At 45.8% G+C, this 18,718-nt stretch overlaps 1 protein-coding gene across 1 annotated transcript in view; it reads right to left on the bottom strand.

Annotated features, from left to right (window-relative positions):
* Nucleotides 1–18,718, bottom strand: part of HS6ST3 (heparan sulfate 6-O-sulfotransferase 3) — a 369,536-nt gene that overhangs the window by 97,816 nt on the left and 253,002 nt on the right. The gene's annotated exons all lie outside the window — the stretch shown is intronic.

An 18,718-nucleotide genomic window follows, 5' to 3' on the forward strand; every position in this document is an offset into this window, starting at 1 on the left:
TAAGGCCCCCAGGAATACTTTCTCAGGCTCATGTTGGGAGTCTGAACCCAGGATGTAGCAAACTGCAATAGTAGATAAAATAGCAAGCATGTGAATTTCATACGCCAGGGTAGAAATTCCTAAAGTATCTTTGATGTGCCCCCTTAAAGCTAGCACTCTTGAGTTACATTGTATCACTTCCAATTTCATGCCTATTTGAGCAACGGATTATCAATAAACCAATACTTTGTTTCAAAATCAAGGACTTGTTATTTTGAGATCTGATGCTTGACATTAGGGATGAGTTCTTGCTCTGAATCACTGCTGCAGTCGCTTCCTTAGCTTTTGTGCCTTGTGAAGTGGCAGAACTAGGCGATTCTGTAATGTGTCTATTATAACTCCCAGGTGTTCTAGACGATGCGTTGGCTCCAGTGAACTCTTGTGCCTGTTAATTTTGAATCCGTGGCTCTGCAGAATCTGGATGGTCTTATTGGTGTCCAACTGTGCTCTTTCCAATATTGGCACTCTTATAAGGCATAGCCTTCTTGTCTTTAGTATCTACTAGTATTTTATCCAAGTCTTGGTTGAAGAGGTGCCCTCCATGAAACAGATAAGACATCACAGTATTTTTAGAATGTGTGTCCGCCGACCATGCTCTCAACCAAACAGAACGTCTGGCTGCCGCTGATGAAGCAATGGCTCTGGCAGCAAAGATCATGGAGTCCAGGGAGGAGTCTGCCAGGAAGGATACAGCCTTTAAGACCCGATTGGTCCCTTCCACCATGCGATGGCCTTCTTCTGGGATCCTTGAGATAATTTTCCTCATCCATACAATTGAAGCTTTTGCCACCATGGACCCTATTGCCTTAAGCGCCATAGCAGAGGCTTCATATGCCCTTCGTAAGGCAAACTCTGTCTTCATGTCAATATGATCTTTTAGTGTGCCTTGGGCGTCTTCCGACACCAGACCGTATCTCTGAAGAGCTGCAATTGGAGCATCAACTAAAGGAATCTGCAAGAAATTGGTAGAGCTTTTTTAGAAATCCTGGGTACTATTTATTAGCAAATGGTTTTCTCCATTCTGCTCTGATCTGCCTTTCAAAATACTTTGGAAATGGAAAAGCCTTGGCATAGGATGCCCTTTGTGGACAAAATTCCATATCCCCTTCCTTATGTTTTTACTTTTGATTTTCCAGCTTCCTCCTCCTCATCCTCAACATCAGGATCATCGTGAAGATCTAATGCTGTCAGGGTTCTAATGAGCAGATATTGAAACTCCTCCATTTTAAAGAATCGTTGGGCAGACTTCTGGGACCTCAATATTTAAATCTTTCTCACCTGAGAGGAATTCCCCTTCTTCTTTGCCACTGGTTCTATCAGACTGGTAATCTCCTCTAAAGGGAGAGGAATCTCTTCCTGTTTGGAGAGGAAATCTGTTTTTGTGCTGCCTTGGTAGGCCACTTGCCCTTCCCTTTTGGTCTTCTAGTAGGAGAGGGTGATGATGATGAATGGAGTGTGATCTGCGTCTCTTTGTAGTGTGATGCTTACAAAAGGTCTGCATTTCCTCTCTCATTTGATCTCTAAGTACAGAGAAGAAATCGCTAGGAACAACACACAAGAACCAAATCCTCTTGTGCAGTATCTGGAGTAGCCTCTAGATGGTCTATTCAAGAATAATGTATAAAGGCTGCGCTAGTCTTGGCCATGGATCGGGGTCCTGAAATTAGTGCTCTACTGCCCGTTAAACAGCCCAGTTCGCATGCCTCGCCATCTCCGCTGGACTGGGAAGGATCTGGATGGCCCAAGGTCTGCATTCTGCCTTTTGCCGCAGCGTCTTTCTCTTTGCGGTCCGTTTTGGCGCACTTTTCTGAGGCGCCGTGTGAATGCAGCAACGACGGGGAGATCTGCACAAGCCTCTCTTGAGTCTTGTCGGCTCCACTAACCCTCCGTTCGCTCAAGGGCTCGCACTCCCCACAGGAGAGGAAGTCGTCGTCCTCAGAGTGCCTCATTCGCAGGAGCCCATGACGATCTCAAGGCCCGTTAGAAGTAAGTACTGGGCACAAAATGGCAGTTGGGACACCCAAAGGTGACTCCTGGCCAGGAAAAGGAAATATTGAAAGTTTGTCAGAGGAAAAGATAAGAGGGAGGATTAGACAATAGAACAGTATGATGAGTAGATAGGTGGCAAAGGATCAAGAAATAGAGTAAAAGTATCTAGATGAAGAGAATAATAGTAGCAGACAATCCGATATCCGATGCTCTCCCTACAGAGTCAGGAAAAGAACTGAGTTGAGGGTGACTTCCAACAGAAACAGGAAGTTGAAAATGTAGTTCTGCCTCCCTACTGATGGGTTGGGAATCACCCACAAGGTGTCCTACGCCTTAGAGAGGCGTTTACACTCAAGTGTAGGCCATTTATCAAAGATTTCAGGTTTTCACGGCTGGTAACATCATTAGGGTTTGTATAATCTTTCGGGATCAAGTGCCGTGTTCTACTGGAGAAAGTTTTCCTTCCAGACGTTTCGTTCTCAGCTGCGGAGAACATCCTCAGTGGCGTTGCAGCCGGAGCAGGCGCTCAGACCTTCTTGGCTGCTGTGCATTTATGGCCATTTATGCTCAAGCATAGGCCATTATGCCATCTTCCTGCCAGAACAACATGAACCGTTTGGGTCCCAGTCAATAAGGCAGTGCCGTCACGGATGGCCACAACCCGATAAGGACTCCCAGTCTGCCATCGTGCCCAAATCCTCAGCTCTACAGAACAAGAGATCGCGCCGCTGCCATGAGCTGTCCAGCTATATGGGTTTCAGCTTTCCTGATGAAAGCCATTACAAGGGCTAACAGCATCAGCGATCATCTTCCTGCATCTTCGGACGCCATGAGAGCAAAGCAGGAGCCCTATGTACTCAATGTGCAACCCCGACATTTCCATAAAGCAATCAAGCTTATCTTCATGTGCATCCTGCTAGTCATTCTAAGCAGAACATCTCACAAAAGACTGAGCCAGTCGAGATGGTTAGAAGACAAAGACAAAGACCAACGCCATTGTGTAGGTTGGGTGTCACTTTAGATAACAATTCGGCCCTATATTATCACAATAGATATGTTTGTTTTGTTATACTAAGCTCATTATTCCCTGTTACTTTCCAAACATCACCATGGTGTCTCCCCTTTTCTGAGGTCACATACTACATATGTCCCAGCATTATAGCCTACCTGATCCTTGTGTCACAGGTAATCAGACCTCAGCCCGTTGAGGGTGCAAGGCAGTCCTTAAAAGATCTAACCCATGGCTCCTCAGGAGTGCATCTGACAGTATACCTACCCTGCTGCGTAGATTCACCCCCAAAACCTGATCAGTTTTGGGTCCCCAATAGTAAGATACGCCAGTCGTGTCCTACTCCCCATTCCCCTTTTTCGTCACTATTGGAGCTTCACCTGAAGATGATGATAGGTAAAGTATCACCTTGTCTGTGTTTCCCTTATTTGTTACCCCTATCAATTTCATCTCTGTATTTAGGTCTGTGTGAGTGTTGAATGAACTTATGTCCTTGTATGCTTGACTGATTCTCTAATAAACCAATTTATATTTTATCCAAATATTCACATCATTATTTGGAGGGAAGTTCTGGAGGTCATCTCCTGTATACATAGGTTCTGTATCTCGCTGAGCCATAGTTGCCCACCATTCTAATTCCCCCAGCTCTCATTGTGGCAATTTGGCTTACAGGGTGACGTCACATCACATTTTCATGGCGCACTTTTTTTACAGGGTAGTCTGCCATTGCCTTCCCTAGACATCTATACTTTCCCTTCAGCAAACTGGGTACTCATTTCACCAAACTCAGAAGGACAGAAGGCTGAGTCAACCATGAGCGGGTTACCTGAACTCAGCTTCCACCGGGATCAAACTCAATTCGTGAGCAGAGTTTGGACTGCAATACTGCAGCTTACCACTCTGTACCACGAGGCTCCTATAATGGGTGTAGGGCAAAAGAAATACTTCTTTAAACAATGAATTACTGAATTGCAGAATTCCCTTCCTGTTGGAGGCAGTTACCATAACAAGCATAGATAGTTTCAATAGGGGGCTGGACAAATTAATGGAGGAGAGGTCCATCAATAGGTACTAATCATGATGACTGAACAGACACTCTATATACAGAGACAACAAACCTCTAAATACCAGTGCTGGGAGGCATCTATGCCCAGTTTGTTTGGGCCTCCAGGGCAACTAGTTGGTCATTATATGAAACAGTATGCTGTACTACATGGACTGCTGGTTTCATCCAGCAGGGTCTTATGTTCTTAAATGACTGCAGTGTTGCATGATATTATTCATTTAGTTCTTCCAAAATATGGAAGATCAACATTCCCACTTAATAATACCAGTTTTCTGGAAGATATTAAGTTGTATATTAAATAATATAAAGCCAGGTTTTTAAAAAACAAATTATGGTGTTATGAACTATTTTTGTCAGCTCTGCTGACTATGTAACCCCAACTATACAAAAAGGCACAGTGTGATTATACTTTAGGCCCTATTAGACTGTTTCAGTTCACCATTGATTTCTTAAAATGAGAAAGAAAAGCTGTATAATTTCCTTTAAATCAAAACATAATTTGGTGCACAGGATAACATTTTTTTCTTCTGTAGCAACGTGATTTAAATAAATTGGGGGGGGGGGGCTTATTTTAAGTTTCAATAGAAAGAAAGAACACAGGAAATTGCAGACAATTTACTAATCTTTGTCTTTAATTCTAAAAGAATTAAAGAAATTAATTTTCATGTAGAATGATCACAGAAGGAAATGAAACAAAAATGAACATCTGTTCCAGAGTGAAGCAATATTCTCAGTGGTATTTAAATAGCTCCACATAGAACCTCAGCGTCACTTAATTGCATTTGATGATGTGGACAGCACATAAATGATTATCTTACCAACCAAAAATTGTAAGTTAGTAGCTAGCTGTAAAACATTGAAGTCATTAAAATCAGAGCCCCTTCTTGATTTCACTGGCTTTACTAACAAAAAAATTGTATACAAATACTCCTATTGTAATGAAATTTATTCCTTATTATAGAACTGGGAAAACAGTAGATGGCAATATCCTGAATAAACAAAACTTATTTATATGTTCAGGGAATGCAAAGATCTTTACAGCCCTAATGAAAACAAATGTATGAGAAGGTTGCCATTCACCCTGTCCTTCAGAATGAAGAACAAGATTCTTGGGGGCAGATCTAAATTTATGAGAGCTTCAGTATAGGCACACTGAGAACAATGGTGGTGGGAGCAGAAAGTGACATCAAGTTGACGTCACAGTTTAGGGCTACCCCGTAAGATTTTCAAGGCAAGAGACATTCAGAGAGAGTTTGCCATTGCCTGCCTCTGATAGCATCCCTGGATTTACCTGGTGCTCTTTCATTCAAGTACTAACCAGAGCTGACCCTGCTTAGCTTCTGAGTTCTGTTGAGAATGGGCCAGCCTCCACCAACTAGGTCAGGACAGTAAGGACAATATCCTCGACTAATTTCAAGATCTGTGTTGACCTCATTCTACTAAATATTTTCTTTTCTTTTTATTAATAATTGACATTTCAATTACACAGAGCAAATATTTTCTTTTCAGCATTTCTGTTTTAAAACTGACATGCTCTAGATGACTTCATTACCAGATGCTCAGATGTTCAGAGACTTCTATTTAGGAATTCTGCAGATTTTGCAGGAAACCTGTCAGGAAGTCAAACATACCCTGTTTATAATCATTGCCCGACGCAGGCCTCAAGAATACATATAATTCTACTGATGATAACATTTAAGAACTTCTTACAGCACAATTAACCCTTGCTGCATGCAGGCCTTGTATGCCTGTAAAGTTTGCCAGGATCATGCTGTACTTACGAGCACACAGTCTACATTGAGAATGGAAGGTGTTTCTTTCATTCTTTGCCATTAACTTTCAGTCAACTTAAGGAGACCTCTCATGAGCTTTACAATACAAGAGACAAACAAAGGTGGTTTGCCATTGCCTGTCTCTGTGTGACAACCCTGGATTCTTGACGAGCTCTCATCCAAACATTAACTAGGGCTAACCCCACATTGCTTCTGAGACCTGACAAGATCAGGCTGCCCACATAAGGGCGAATGTGCATCTGGGATTTCCAAACATTCCCTTATTGTGGTTGGTGGCAAAATTAGCAGAACATTTATACTGGCCCTGAGCAATGTTCCCTCTAAGCTGCAGAATCTTGTGAGCAAAAATTTAACTTTGTGAGCGACTGGCATTAAAGTTGTGAGCTGCTGCATAAATTATTGTGCTCTGGGGTCATCCTTCCTGAGCTAAGACAAAAATGTGTGAGCTGGAGGCTAAAAATCTGTGAGCTAGCTCACACTAACTCATCTTAGAGGGAACACTGGACTTGGGCCTGGATGAAGAAGTTCAGGGTATAGTAAAGCAGAAGATCCTCACTGATCTTTTACTGCAGTCTTCGTTCTTCTGAAGATGCTAAATGGACAACAATTATATTTTGGTTATGTAATGACAACATTGTGAGGGTACAGTATTATTTTTCTTGTGGTAAAGAATAAGTGATAGAGCACTGTGTCTAGTTATGTGATTGTGTAAAATAACTGCCTATAGATGCTCACCCTTACCTTTTAATTTTATGAGGATAATGTTTGATTTTATTTACTGTTCTTTTTCTTTACGTTTATGTGTTGTATTACTGGAATGTTTTGCTCTTTATGACTGTGACTTAATACTGTATGTTTTGCATATTGCTTTCTTATCAAACAAAGTAATTCATACTGAGAAGCAATATTGCCCCAAACCCTGGAGTACTGGATTATAAACTACAGGAAGGAAAAATAATGCTCAATAAAAATGTTTATGATAAACAAACCAGCATAGCGTATAATAGAAATATATCTTTGACCTCAAGTCCTAAACTCTTCCAATGAACTTTAGCTGTGTTGGTAGAAGCTGCTTTTTGCACTCTCTCACCTCCAGCTAATTTTTATAATCAAAATGCTTGTCAACACACATACAGGTATATCCCTTAGCCGTCAACAGATTTCAAATGTTCACTGTAATTCATGCAGCAACAACAAGTCCTTGTCCAATGTGATAAGATTCTCCCTCGTCTACAAGCAGGGCACAGTTTGTGCTTCTGCCTTTCCAGGAAGGAAATGAGCGTGCTGAGCACGTTTGGAAGTTGAAAGGAAGCATTGGCAAGAGGCAATTTGAGCGAGCTGGATTAGACTCATGGTTATAATTTAATTGTGGCTAAATGAAAAATGGTAATACATAACATGTGTACTGTTTACATATGTAGTTCTGTTTATGTATACTTGATATATAACCAAAGGTTAGGACTGATGATTTTCTATGTATCAAGAACTATGTGGTCCCCCATTGATTCAAATGGGCAGAGGTTCCAGGATTCGTTTCCTCTGGAGGAAAAAGCACGGGCAATTTATGTAGCTTTTGCATAAATGTATACAGAGACAGCACAGGTGGAGGCAAGGGGGCACTCCAATATGGCTGGAGATCTGCCATCCTATGTCTGATCCACATAAAGAGACCCTGCATCTCAAGAAGCACTGCCTGCTTCAAACTGTTCTCTTCTTCCAAAATCAAAACAGATGTTTCTTCACATAAAGATGTCATCCTGCCCTTGCCACCTGAGTCCGTTCACGGAGAGGGCGGAATATAAAGCTAAGGTAAATAAATAAATAAATTGCCCTTCAGCTGGGATGGGGGGGTCATAGAAGCCCTGACTGGTCCTTGGCCAAAGCCATTTCTTAACATTTAAGGCCCACTGAGAATTAAATGTTTATTCATGGTTTTGAATTTACAAAGGTCTTTTGTGTTTTATCTTTATAACACACTGAAACCAAACTAATTTGTTTCACTAAACAAAATAGTGTTTGTTTTCCTTAAACTATATATATAATTTAATTTGCCACGGAGATATTACTATTATTATTCATCATCTCCCCTAAATTTCTTGAAAGGAAATTTTAATTCATTTCTCCAACTAGCTTGTCCTAGACATCAGTGGAACCTTTAATAGTTTTTGTGCCAATTAATGTATTCACTTCCTTTTTGGTAGCTATTACTTCTGCCTGTAGGGTTAGTGATCATGCTACTTTACAAGTAGACCCCTTCGTCACAAAGTGCTACCCAGACAAGGTAGCCCAGCACCTGAGCCTTGCTTTCCTTCCTCAGATGATGTCCCATCTTCACCTGTGACTTGATACTGTTACTCCTAGTCTTTTTCCTCACCTTCCAATGAAGCTTACTGCAGCACATTCCATAATTTGGATATATGAAGGACCTCATAGTGGCTGCCTTGGTAAGTGAATTTGCTACTCTCCCAATGGAGGGCTGTACAGCCTTGATGTTGAAATCATGTTTGCACTTATTGTAACAGATGTTTAAAGGGAGAATTTGGTACAGACACACATTCCCTTCCTCCAGGCCTCACTAAGAGCACTCCACATTTTTGCCCTCCCCTACATGAGACCTGGAACAGTTTTGGCAGGAAGCTCCCTTATGCTGATAGTGGTGGAGACCCCCACCGATAAGCCTTAGAAAGCTCTAGATAGCTTCAAATCTCATCTCCATTACTAGCCTGAGCCTGTGCAGTTGAAAAATGTGTCTGCACAGAAGACTCTCAATGAACAACAGTTATGAGTGAATGCAACCATATTTTCTCCCTTCCAATTGAAACTGTTTCACTGGGCAATCAACCACAGGTGCGAAAACAAACAAAACCACCCCCTTTCTTTTCCTCGTTGGTACTTCCAACATTAAAGATTATATAAATGGGATATATCACCTAGACATCAACTTCCAGCAATTATTTTAAGCTCATTAAAAAAAGTTTTATTGAAATATTCCTTTATTGATACTAACAGCAACAGTACTTGTGTTCCACATATTCAAAAACAAAGGCCATAATAACAAAGTCTTACTGTCCTCTATTTTAGTATGTTTAAGTGGCATTCACTCTTCCCATGGAATCAAAGACCATTAATTTTGTGTATCTAAAGCTAATTGTTCATTTTTGGACACCGCTCCCCCCCCCTCCCGCTTTGGTATCATCTTTCAAAATTGCAGTTAAAAGGCCTTTGCATGCCTACATATCTGAGGGTCCCACCCACACTGGCACTATTTTCCCAGGCCCATAACTTCGGTGGGGGCAGGCCCCTCCACTCTACTCCTGCAGAAATCTGCTGGCCCCACCCTTATGGCAGGCATTTTCTTGCGCACACTGCCACTTTCCATGTGCACCACATGGCCACAACACTTTCAATGCCTGGGCCCTCCCTTCCCCAGACTCGCAGCCCTCCTGGCAGTCCTCCTTGCCAGCCCTGTGACCCCTCTGCTCCCCAGGCAGTGGGCGGCTCTCAGGAGTGACTCGTTTACCCAACAGGACTGCTTCTGAGCCCTGGCAACTGGGCTGGGTGGCAGTGACAAGAAGGTGCACTCGGCCTCAGGCTCCCCCTAGGACCCGGAGCCAGCCCAGAAAGAGCAGAGGAACAAAGGGGTGGTGTGATTTAAAAACTGAATCTGCACATACCATTGGGTCGAGACAGATGTGTGTCGGGGGGAGGAGCCCTGGGCAGCCAGACCAGGCAGTTGTGAAGAATGCCCAAAGCCTGCCCCCCTAGCCCTCTAAACAAAAAAGAATTCTCCTGTGTGCCTCGTCAACCTTAGAATCCTGGCTATGGCCCTGTATTTTTCTTGCCTCATTCCCCAACCCACCCACCCATGGTTGGCTACCGCTTCTCCCTTGCTACTTGAGAGCTTTTCAAAAAAGTGGTAATTATTAGATTACTACAGTGTAATGACATTACAATGCTCTATTGCCACAATCTGCTAGCCACTCTGAATTCTCAGTTTTCATTTTTTTAAAAATAAACATCTTTTTCTTCAGCATGATTAGGAAATGGCCACAGGGGGCTGAGGCAAAGTATGCATAGATGGAATGCACAGGTGAAACTGCCATATGAAAGATCCATTACAGCAATGAGAGAGCTACATGAAGAAGCCTCACTGTGCAGAAGCAGCCCTAGACAGCATACTGTAGCTGCTACATTCTAATATGCATAAATAATGTACAATATACTATGTAAATATGTAATAAATATACAAAATTTACTTTTATCTTGACACTGAATATTAAGTTTCTACAAAAATTAGGGCAAGCGTTTATATATATTTATTTGATTTATGCAGAGAGATAACGTACACTTTATTGGAAACCTTTTTTTAGTAGAAAGTAACTGATTGCTTAAAATGTACAATTAATCATACCTACATTTCAGGACCTTTCAGTGGGATAAATATTCTGTTAAATGGCATTAAAATGCAAAATTAATCATACCTACATTTCAAGAACTTCCAATGAAGTAAATATTCTGTAAAACTGCATGAAAACAACACATTTAACTCTATCAAATGGAATCCAACGTGGCAACAAAAAGGGGGAAAAACACCATTCCTATTCATGCATTTTCCCCCAGGAAGGACTGGTAGAAAATAAATATTTTCCAAGATTTGTGAGAGTATGCAGACACAGAAATGGAGACATAATTTGTGTAATTCTTTTTGCACTCACAGCAAGACAAATTGCCTTGTTTTGAACACCAAGGATGATGAAAATTGCACAATGGGGTACAAAATTGCCATTGCAACAGCCTGAGTTTGTGTATTGTAAATGCTGTCCTGAAGATCTAACAGTGATTTTAGTGTATTCTGAACAATTACAGAACATATTTATGTTCCATTTTCAAACATTATGTCCATTCATGTACATTTATGGATCATATGGTAAATATACATTTATAATATTTTCATTTCTTATATTTGAGATCGGAAGGAACAAGTAAATTTCTTATTGGATGAATTAGAAAGACGCACAATTGAATCTAGAGATATTTTATTGTGAGAAGTGATATTTAACATAATTAGAATCTGCACACAGCTTAGTTTGGTTTAGTGGTTAGGAGCACAGACTCTAATCTGGAAGACCCGGGTTTGATTCCCTACTCCTCCACATGCAGCTGCTCGGTGACCTTGAGCCAGTCACAGATATCTCAGCTGTTTTCTCAAGAGCAACTCTCAAAAGAATGCTCTCAGCCCTAACCTACCTGGTGTGGGAAGAGGAAGAGAAAAGAGATTGTAAACTGCTCTGAGCCTCTGAGTGAAGAGCAGTGTATAAATTTAATCATCACCTCCTCCCCTCTTAATATGCACAGTTATGTTAGCTAATCCTCCACAATATACACCTGTGTCTAATTTGGAAACTGGAATTTAGTCTTACAGTCAAATGGCACATTATGATTTGTAATGTGTAATCAGCAAGGTTGCCCCAACCTGACTTTGATTGAGATAGTTAATCAAAGGCACTAGGGAACTCATTCCCCAAGGGCACAGAGATCCAATCTGGACTGTGGTACAGGAATGGAGGAGAAAGGGCTATAGGCGTTCCCCTGTGCCATTTTCCTAACTCAAAAAGAGCTCCATTGGGGAGTTCCATGTATAGTCCGCTAGTACACATGCAGCCCTTTTTTTTAAGCATAAAGCCATTTCAACTCTTCTGCTAGTGCAAAGCCATTTCAGCTCAGGAAATTTGTGCAATAGCTAGGAAGGCTAAAGCTGCTTCCCTACCCATGCCATTTTCCCAATCCTAATCAGGACCCCAGATGCTTAGGAAATGAATGCCCCTGCACCTTATGCCACTTGGCCGTTTCATTCAAAGCCAGGTCAGATACTACAGTTTACAAACCACAATCTGTAGGCTTATTTTTAGTCTCCCCAAACAAATGTAAGACTAGGTCCCCACCCCCCCCATTGGTATGACATTTTAAAAAGAGGTCATTATAGCATAGAATTGTCTTACGGCATGATCCATTAATCCAAATTCCAATATTTACCCAGTTATCTATATTAATCTGCCAGTTATTGATATGATCTGTGTGTACAACTAAAGGCTGCTTCTCAAGTTAATTTTTCCAAACACAAACATGACTTCTAGAAACCTCCATCATGCTCACATACAGGAGAAAATATATCATGTTAACTAAATATTACAGATTGAGAGCAATTACTTCAGCTGGCTGTCTCTAGGATTTTCAGAGAGGCAGTTGGATATCTTCTTCTGCAGAGGTGGCTTGTGAAGAATAGAATGTTGATTGAAAATAGAAAATTTAGTACAAACATGTTCATTTTATGAGATAAATTTTACCTGCATACCTGTATCACTAAAGTAAAAGTAACTTTTTTAAAAAAGCTAGCATTGCAAATAAGCAAGCAGTTTTCTAACATCTTTTAAACGTAGTTATTGTCTTCATGTTTGCCTAATCGTTCTTTCAGCATTACTGTTGTCGCTTATCATTGTGTAATATGCTATAATTAGCCCCACATTTCATGCCATCAGCCATACTCCCATAGGATAACAGGTAAGGGTTGTTTTGTCAGTTCAAGCTTCAACAGTAAAAAAGGCATAAGGGTATTAAGCAGTAACAGGGAAAAGGAAGTAGTTCATGATAAACTCTCTAGTGAGAGATGTAAGGTTTTTGTTTTGTCAGGTAGCACTCTGTTTGCACTGATAAAGCAGGAATGTGTTTAGAACTGAACAAAAAATAAGCTATAAATAAGATTCTATTGTACATTCTCCAACCCAGCATCCTAAAATAAAGGAAAAAAAGAGTTTGAAATTTAAACATCAGCCAAGGCAAATCTATGCTACATCAGCATGAAACTCACTATTATATTAACTGGAAACAGAATTGTGGCAGGACTTTTTATGAGCAGGAACGCACAGGGACCCAGTTCCAGCTGGGTTGGCATCAGGGGGTGTGGCCTAATATGAAATGAGTTCCTGCAGGGTTTTTAAAATAAAAAAAAGCCCCGTGTGACGCAATGGTGACATCAGGGTGTGTGTGGCCTAATATGCAAATGTAGTTCATGCTGGACTTTTTCTACAAAAAAAGCCCTGGACAGTGCAATGGGATAGGTATACATTCAAAATCCATCTCTGCTGAATTTCTCACTGGATTTTGGGTTCTGTATTACTGGAAACACAAACTGACATAAAGCATGCAAGATCAGAAAAACAGGTTTCCTACCTGTAACTGATGATCTTCGAGTGGTCATCTGTGCAGTCACACCGATGGGAGAAGGCGCCTGCGCCGATCACGATCGGTAAACTTCAAAGCTGCGGATTTCCGTGCCTCCCGACGCAGTGCGCATGCCCAGCCTCCCCACTGCGCATGCCCACTGAGACGGGAAGTAGACATCCCGCCAGTTCCTTCTGACAGCTGCAATAGCCCAAGCAGATGGACCGGCAGCGGAGGGAAAGGAGGGCGGGTAGTGTGACTGCACAGATGACCACTCGAAGATCATCAGTTACAGGTAGGAAACCTGTTTATCTTCTTCGTGGTCTCTGTGCATCACACCGATGGGAGAGTAGCAAGCCAAGGTCTTACCTGGAGGAGGGCGCAACGGTCCATCACGAAGACATAGACTGCAGGACAGCACGGCCCACCGAGGCATCTTGGCACCGTCTCAGGTCCAGCACATAATGGGACATGAAAGTATGCGCAGAAGCCCAGGTCGCAGCCCTGCAGATGTCCTGAAGAGGGACACCTCTCATGAAGGCCGCCGACGCCGCCATGGCTTTCGTGGAATAAGCCTGCACTGGCCCCGGGAGCGGCATCTTGCAGAGGAGGTAGCAGAGACGAATGGTCTCAATAATCCATTTTGACAGTCGCTGAGAGAATATCCTCTTGCCCTGCGAAGCTGTTGCGTATGACACAAACAGCCGGGGATCCTTCCGGAAACCCTTCGTCCGATGCAAGTAGAAGGACAGCGCCCGCTTCACATCTAGCGCATGCAGCCTGCGCTCAGCCTCGGTGGCCGGAGCCGGAAAATAGGAAGGCAAGTGAATCTCAGCATTGAGATGGAAGGAAGAGACAACCTTCGGCAGAAAGGTGACTCCGGCCGAAGCGAAACCCCCTCTGGGATAAAACGCAAGTAAGGGGCATCACTACGGAGTGCAACCAGCTCGCCCACCCGCCTGGCTGACGTGATGGCCACCAAAAACGCCGTCTTCCAAGCCAGAAGATGCGGCGCACAAGTGGCCATGGGTTCAAAGGGTTTCCCAGTCAAGGTCTTAAGGACCAACGCCAAGTCCCACGCAGGGGCGGGTACCTTGATGACCGGGTATAGCCTAGCCATCCCCTTAAGGAACTTCTTAGAGTCCGGGTGAGCGAAAAATGAGTGACCGTCCAACCTAGAGTGTTCCGATGATATGGCTGCCAAGAAGACTCGCACAGAAGGTACCATCAGGCCCCCATCAAGCAACGATAAAATAAAGTCAAAGACTACCGGTAAGCCCGCTTCGCGGGGTGCAGCCCCTCTGTCCATGGCAAACTTTACGAACCGAGCCCACTTGTAGGAGTACGACTTCCTCGTGGACTCCTTCCTATAATTCAGCATGACAAATTGCGCCTGCTTGGATAACCGGGACCGTCCAGGCACCAAGCCGTGAGCTTCAAGTGGGGAACATCGTGGTGGAGAACTTGGCCCTGATGGTAAAGAAGGAGGTCCGGGGCCCTCGGGAAATGGTGGAAGTTCCCGTTGGCCAGGCGAGAGACTACTGGAAACCACTGTTGCCTCGGCCACCAAGGGGTGACGAGGATCCCCAATCTTCTGCACAACTCTGGTTATGAGCGGGATCGGGGGAAAAAGGTACACCCTGTGATGGCTCCAAGGGACGAGGAGCCCGTCGCCCAGGGATCCCAGGCCTTGACCCCCTCTGCTGCAGAACAGCCTGCACTTCCTGTTCTCCCTGGTCGCAAACACGTCCAGATCGGGAGTCCCTCACAGTCGAAAAACTGGGTGCAGGTAGTCCCAATTGATCTCCCACTCGTGGAACAATGCCCCGCCCCAGCTCAGGAAGTCCGCCCGGACATTCTGCTCCCCGGGGAGATGGGTCGCCGACAGCGATACCCCCAAGGACTCACACAGATTCCAGAGAGTCACAACAAGAAGACAGAGCCTGCGGGACACCGTGCCCCCCTGTCGGTTGATGTATGCCATGGCCGTGGTGTTGTCCGTCATGACAAGCACCGCTCTGTCCCGAAGAATGGTCTGGAAAGACTGAAGTGCGTGATACACAGCCAGAAGCTCCAGAAAGTTGATATGGCATTGTAGATGACGACTGGGCCACGGTGCGCCCACACAAAGTCCCATAGCATGCGCTCCCCACCCCCAGAGGGAGGCATCCGTCGTAACCGTCACTGAAGGAGGTGGGCGCTGGAACGGCACGCCCTTCGTCAAGTGGCAGCGGACCTCCCACCATCGTAGAGACGCGAGAACCTCTGGCGGGATCATTAATATGCGAGAGAGGGAGTCGACATTGCACCGAAAAGCCCAAAGGAACCAGAGCTGCAGAGGCCGCATGCGAAGCCTCGCCATCCCAATCACTGATGTCGTGGCCGCCATAAGCCCCAGTAGTCGCTGCACCTGCTGAGCTGGAACCACCGGGTTCTCGCGAAAGGAGCGAACCTTCTAAATGACGACATCCGCTCTGCCTGGAGGAAGGAACGCCCTGCAGGCCTCTGTGTCCAGGATCGCACCGATAATCTGCACCTTTTGTGACGGGAGGAGATGGGATTTTGTCCAATTGACTTGCAGCCCCAACTGCACGAGCAACTCGAGGGTGAGGTCGATGTGCCTTTCCAGGAGCTCTTTCAAGTTCGCTACTATCAACCAGTCGTCGATATAAGGAAAGACCGTCACCCCCTGCAGCCACAGGTGGGCGGCGACTACGACCATGGTCTTGGTAAAGACCCTCGGAGCCGTGCACAGTCCGAAAGGGAGAGCCCTGTATTGGAAATGGGTCCCTCCAATGGCGAAGCGCAAGAACCTCCGATGGGCAGGAAGGATGGAGATATGAAAGTACGCATCCTTCAAATCCAGCGTGGCCATGTAGTCGCCCGGGGAAAGCAGGGGGAGGATGTGTTGCAACGAGACCATCCGGAACTTGTCGCAGCGGACGAAATAGTTCAGAGCCTGAAGGTCCATTATCGGGCGGAGGCCGCCATCTTTCTTTGGAATGGTGAAATAACGGGAATAAAACCCATGGCCCCGTTGGTCCACCGGTACCGCCTCGATGGCATGTTTGGAAAGAAGGGAGTCCACCTCCTCCCGGAGGGATGGGGACGAAAAAGTGATGACGAACTTGGAAGTTGGAGGGTAACGCAGAAACTCTATCGCATATCCCTGTTGGATGATGGATAACACCCACTGGTCCGACGTAATACGGGACCACGCCGGCAAGTGGCAGGAGAGGCGAATAGAGTCCGTGACTACTGGAGGAGAAGGGGAGTCAAAGGCTCTGTTTACCCTGCTTGGAACCTTTCTGACGAGGCTGGGAAGCAGGGGGAGAGTACTTCTGCTTAGGCGGGTATTGCTGGCGTGAGAAGGATGCGGAGGGTTTGGGCCTCCAAGAGCGTTCCAGCGACTTTGCATACGGCTTCTTTTGCCACGGTTTCGTCCACTGCCTCTTCCTTTGGGGGCGGAAAGCCGAAACACCAAGATTACGTGAGGTTTTTATGCTTTTGTTAGAGTCTGTCGTGGAGCTAAACAATCAGGACCCATCAAAGGGAAGGTCCTCCACGTACATCTGAGTGTCCGGCTGCAGTGCCATGGATCTCAGCCATGAGTGACGCCGAAGGGAGATGGCCGTAGTAAGTGCCTTGGCGCAAGCGTCCCCGGAGTGCTTGGCAGAGTTTAGCTGCTGCTTAGCTAGCAGCATCCCTTCCTTCTGCAACTTCCTAAGGGCGCTTCTACTCTGCTCAGGGAGGACACCCAAGATAGAAGACACCTGCTCCCACAAAGCGTACTGGTATCTTCCCATGCACGCCGAGTAGTTGGCTATCTTTACCCCAAGGGAGCCCGCGGAATAGAGCCGACGACCCATGGAATCCAACTTCCGGCCTTCCTTATCCGGCGGCGTGGAGTGTGTCTTCTTTGCCCTCGACGAGGAGGACACCACCACCGAATTGGGCCTAGGGTGTGTGTAAAGAAAATCGGCAGTACTCTCCTGGATCCGGTATATATGATCCAGGCACCTAGAGGACACTGGGGTGGAAGCGGGTTTGTCCCAGGAGGACTTCACTGTCTGGAGCATAGCGTTGGTGAGAGGTAACGCCACCGCCGTGGACGTATCCCTCTGAACAATGTCAAAGACAGTGTCCGTAATAACCGGTTGTGGCTGCTCTGTTGACAGGGACAGTGTCGGGGCCATACGCTGAACCAGATCCCCATAGGACTTGAGGTCCTCTGATGGGGAGATAGGCTGCTCGTCAGAAGTCTTCTGGGGAGCGGAGGGTTCCCCAGGGGATGGTTCCTCCAGCTCCTCATGTGATGAATCCAAAGATCTGGGGGATGCCTCTGCAGACTCCGATCTATCAGATGAATTGCGTCTAGGAGGGGACGCCTGCTCGACCGGTGTCGACAGGGGAGCTGGGTCGCTTTGGGTGCGATGCTCGGTCTCGGGTGGTTTCACGACCGATGGCACTGCCGGTGCCGACCCCACCGCCACCGATGAGTGCTTCGAAGGACGGTAGGACATGCGGGACTGGTAAGAAGATGCTGAACGCTGGTCCCATTCCGCCGGTTTTGGGGCGAACCAAGGAAAAGGGGGTTGCAGAGGATAAGCACCGTATAGATATTGCCATTGGCGCTGATCCCAAGGCACTTGTTGCACCGGCTGATGCGGAGTGCGATCTGCACCGACGTCCCGTGGCGAACACCCCTTAGATCGATCCCGATCTGATCAACTCCGAACTGGACTTCGGGATCGGGGGGGTCTCTCGGCCCGACGACGAGCGGCGGTCCTGGCTTCTGCCGGTGCGTTGGGCCGATTCGATCTCAGAATCCGAGTCCGTTATAACGAGTTGTGTCGGTGCCGAAGCAAGACGAGTAGGACTATCACGGCTCGCAGCGAAGAGCTTCAGTGGAGGAACAGCGCTTATCGGTTCCGGAGGACACTCGGGGGAAGTCAGCGGCGTCGATACCAGAGGCCTCGCCTTCTCGACCTTCTTAGGCTTTATGACTTTCTCGCCATAAGTCGCCTTATCGTCCTTGTGCCGCTTAGCTGGCACGGGGGACTCTGCAGCAGCTGCCGGGCCCGCATGCTTACGGGGGCGATCGGCATCCAGTGAGGGCCGTTCGGTGTCGACAGGCTTCAATGTCGACGGCTCCTCGAGATCGGTCTGCTCCGCGGCCATTTTGCGGGGAGAAAGGGCTTGCTCCATGAGCGTTGCCGCGAGCCTCGCCGCTCGGTTTTTCCTGGTTTGTTTGGAAAACTTGGCGCAGTGCCCACAAGCGTCCGGCTTATGCCCTTCCCCAAGGCACAGCAGACAGAGGGAATGTCCATCGGGTGGTGCGATTTTGCTACCGCACTTCGCACCAGCGAAAAAAACCCCACCGTCTTTCCATACGCGAGGAAAGAGCGAGGCGGGAAAAAACCGTGAGGAGGGGAAAGCCCCTGACAAGGGGAGAATCCACCTCGCAGTACAAAAAAATTCCTAACTATACTATCTAACACTAACTAGGAACTATAACTACACTAACTAACTACAGCTAACAATAAGAGAAAACGAAGTTCACCGACCGTAGCAGGAAAGATCGACTGATCAGCGCGGCGGTCA

This window comes from Heteronotia binoei, chromosome 3, assembly GCF_032191835.1.
Source record: "Heteronotia binoei isolate CCM8104 ecotype False Entrance Well chromosome 3, APGP_CSIRO_Hbin_v1, whole genome shotgun sequence".
In the NCBI taxonomy this organism is placed as follows: Eukaryota; Metazoa; Chordata; class Lepidosauria; order Squamata; family Gekkonidae; genus Heteronotia; species Heteronotia binoei.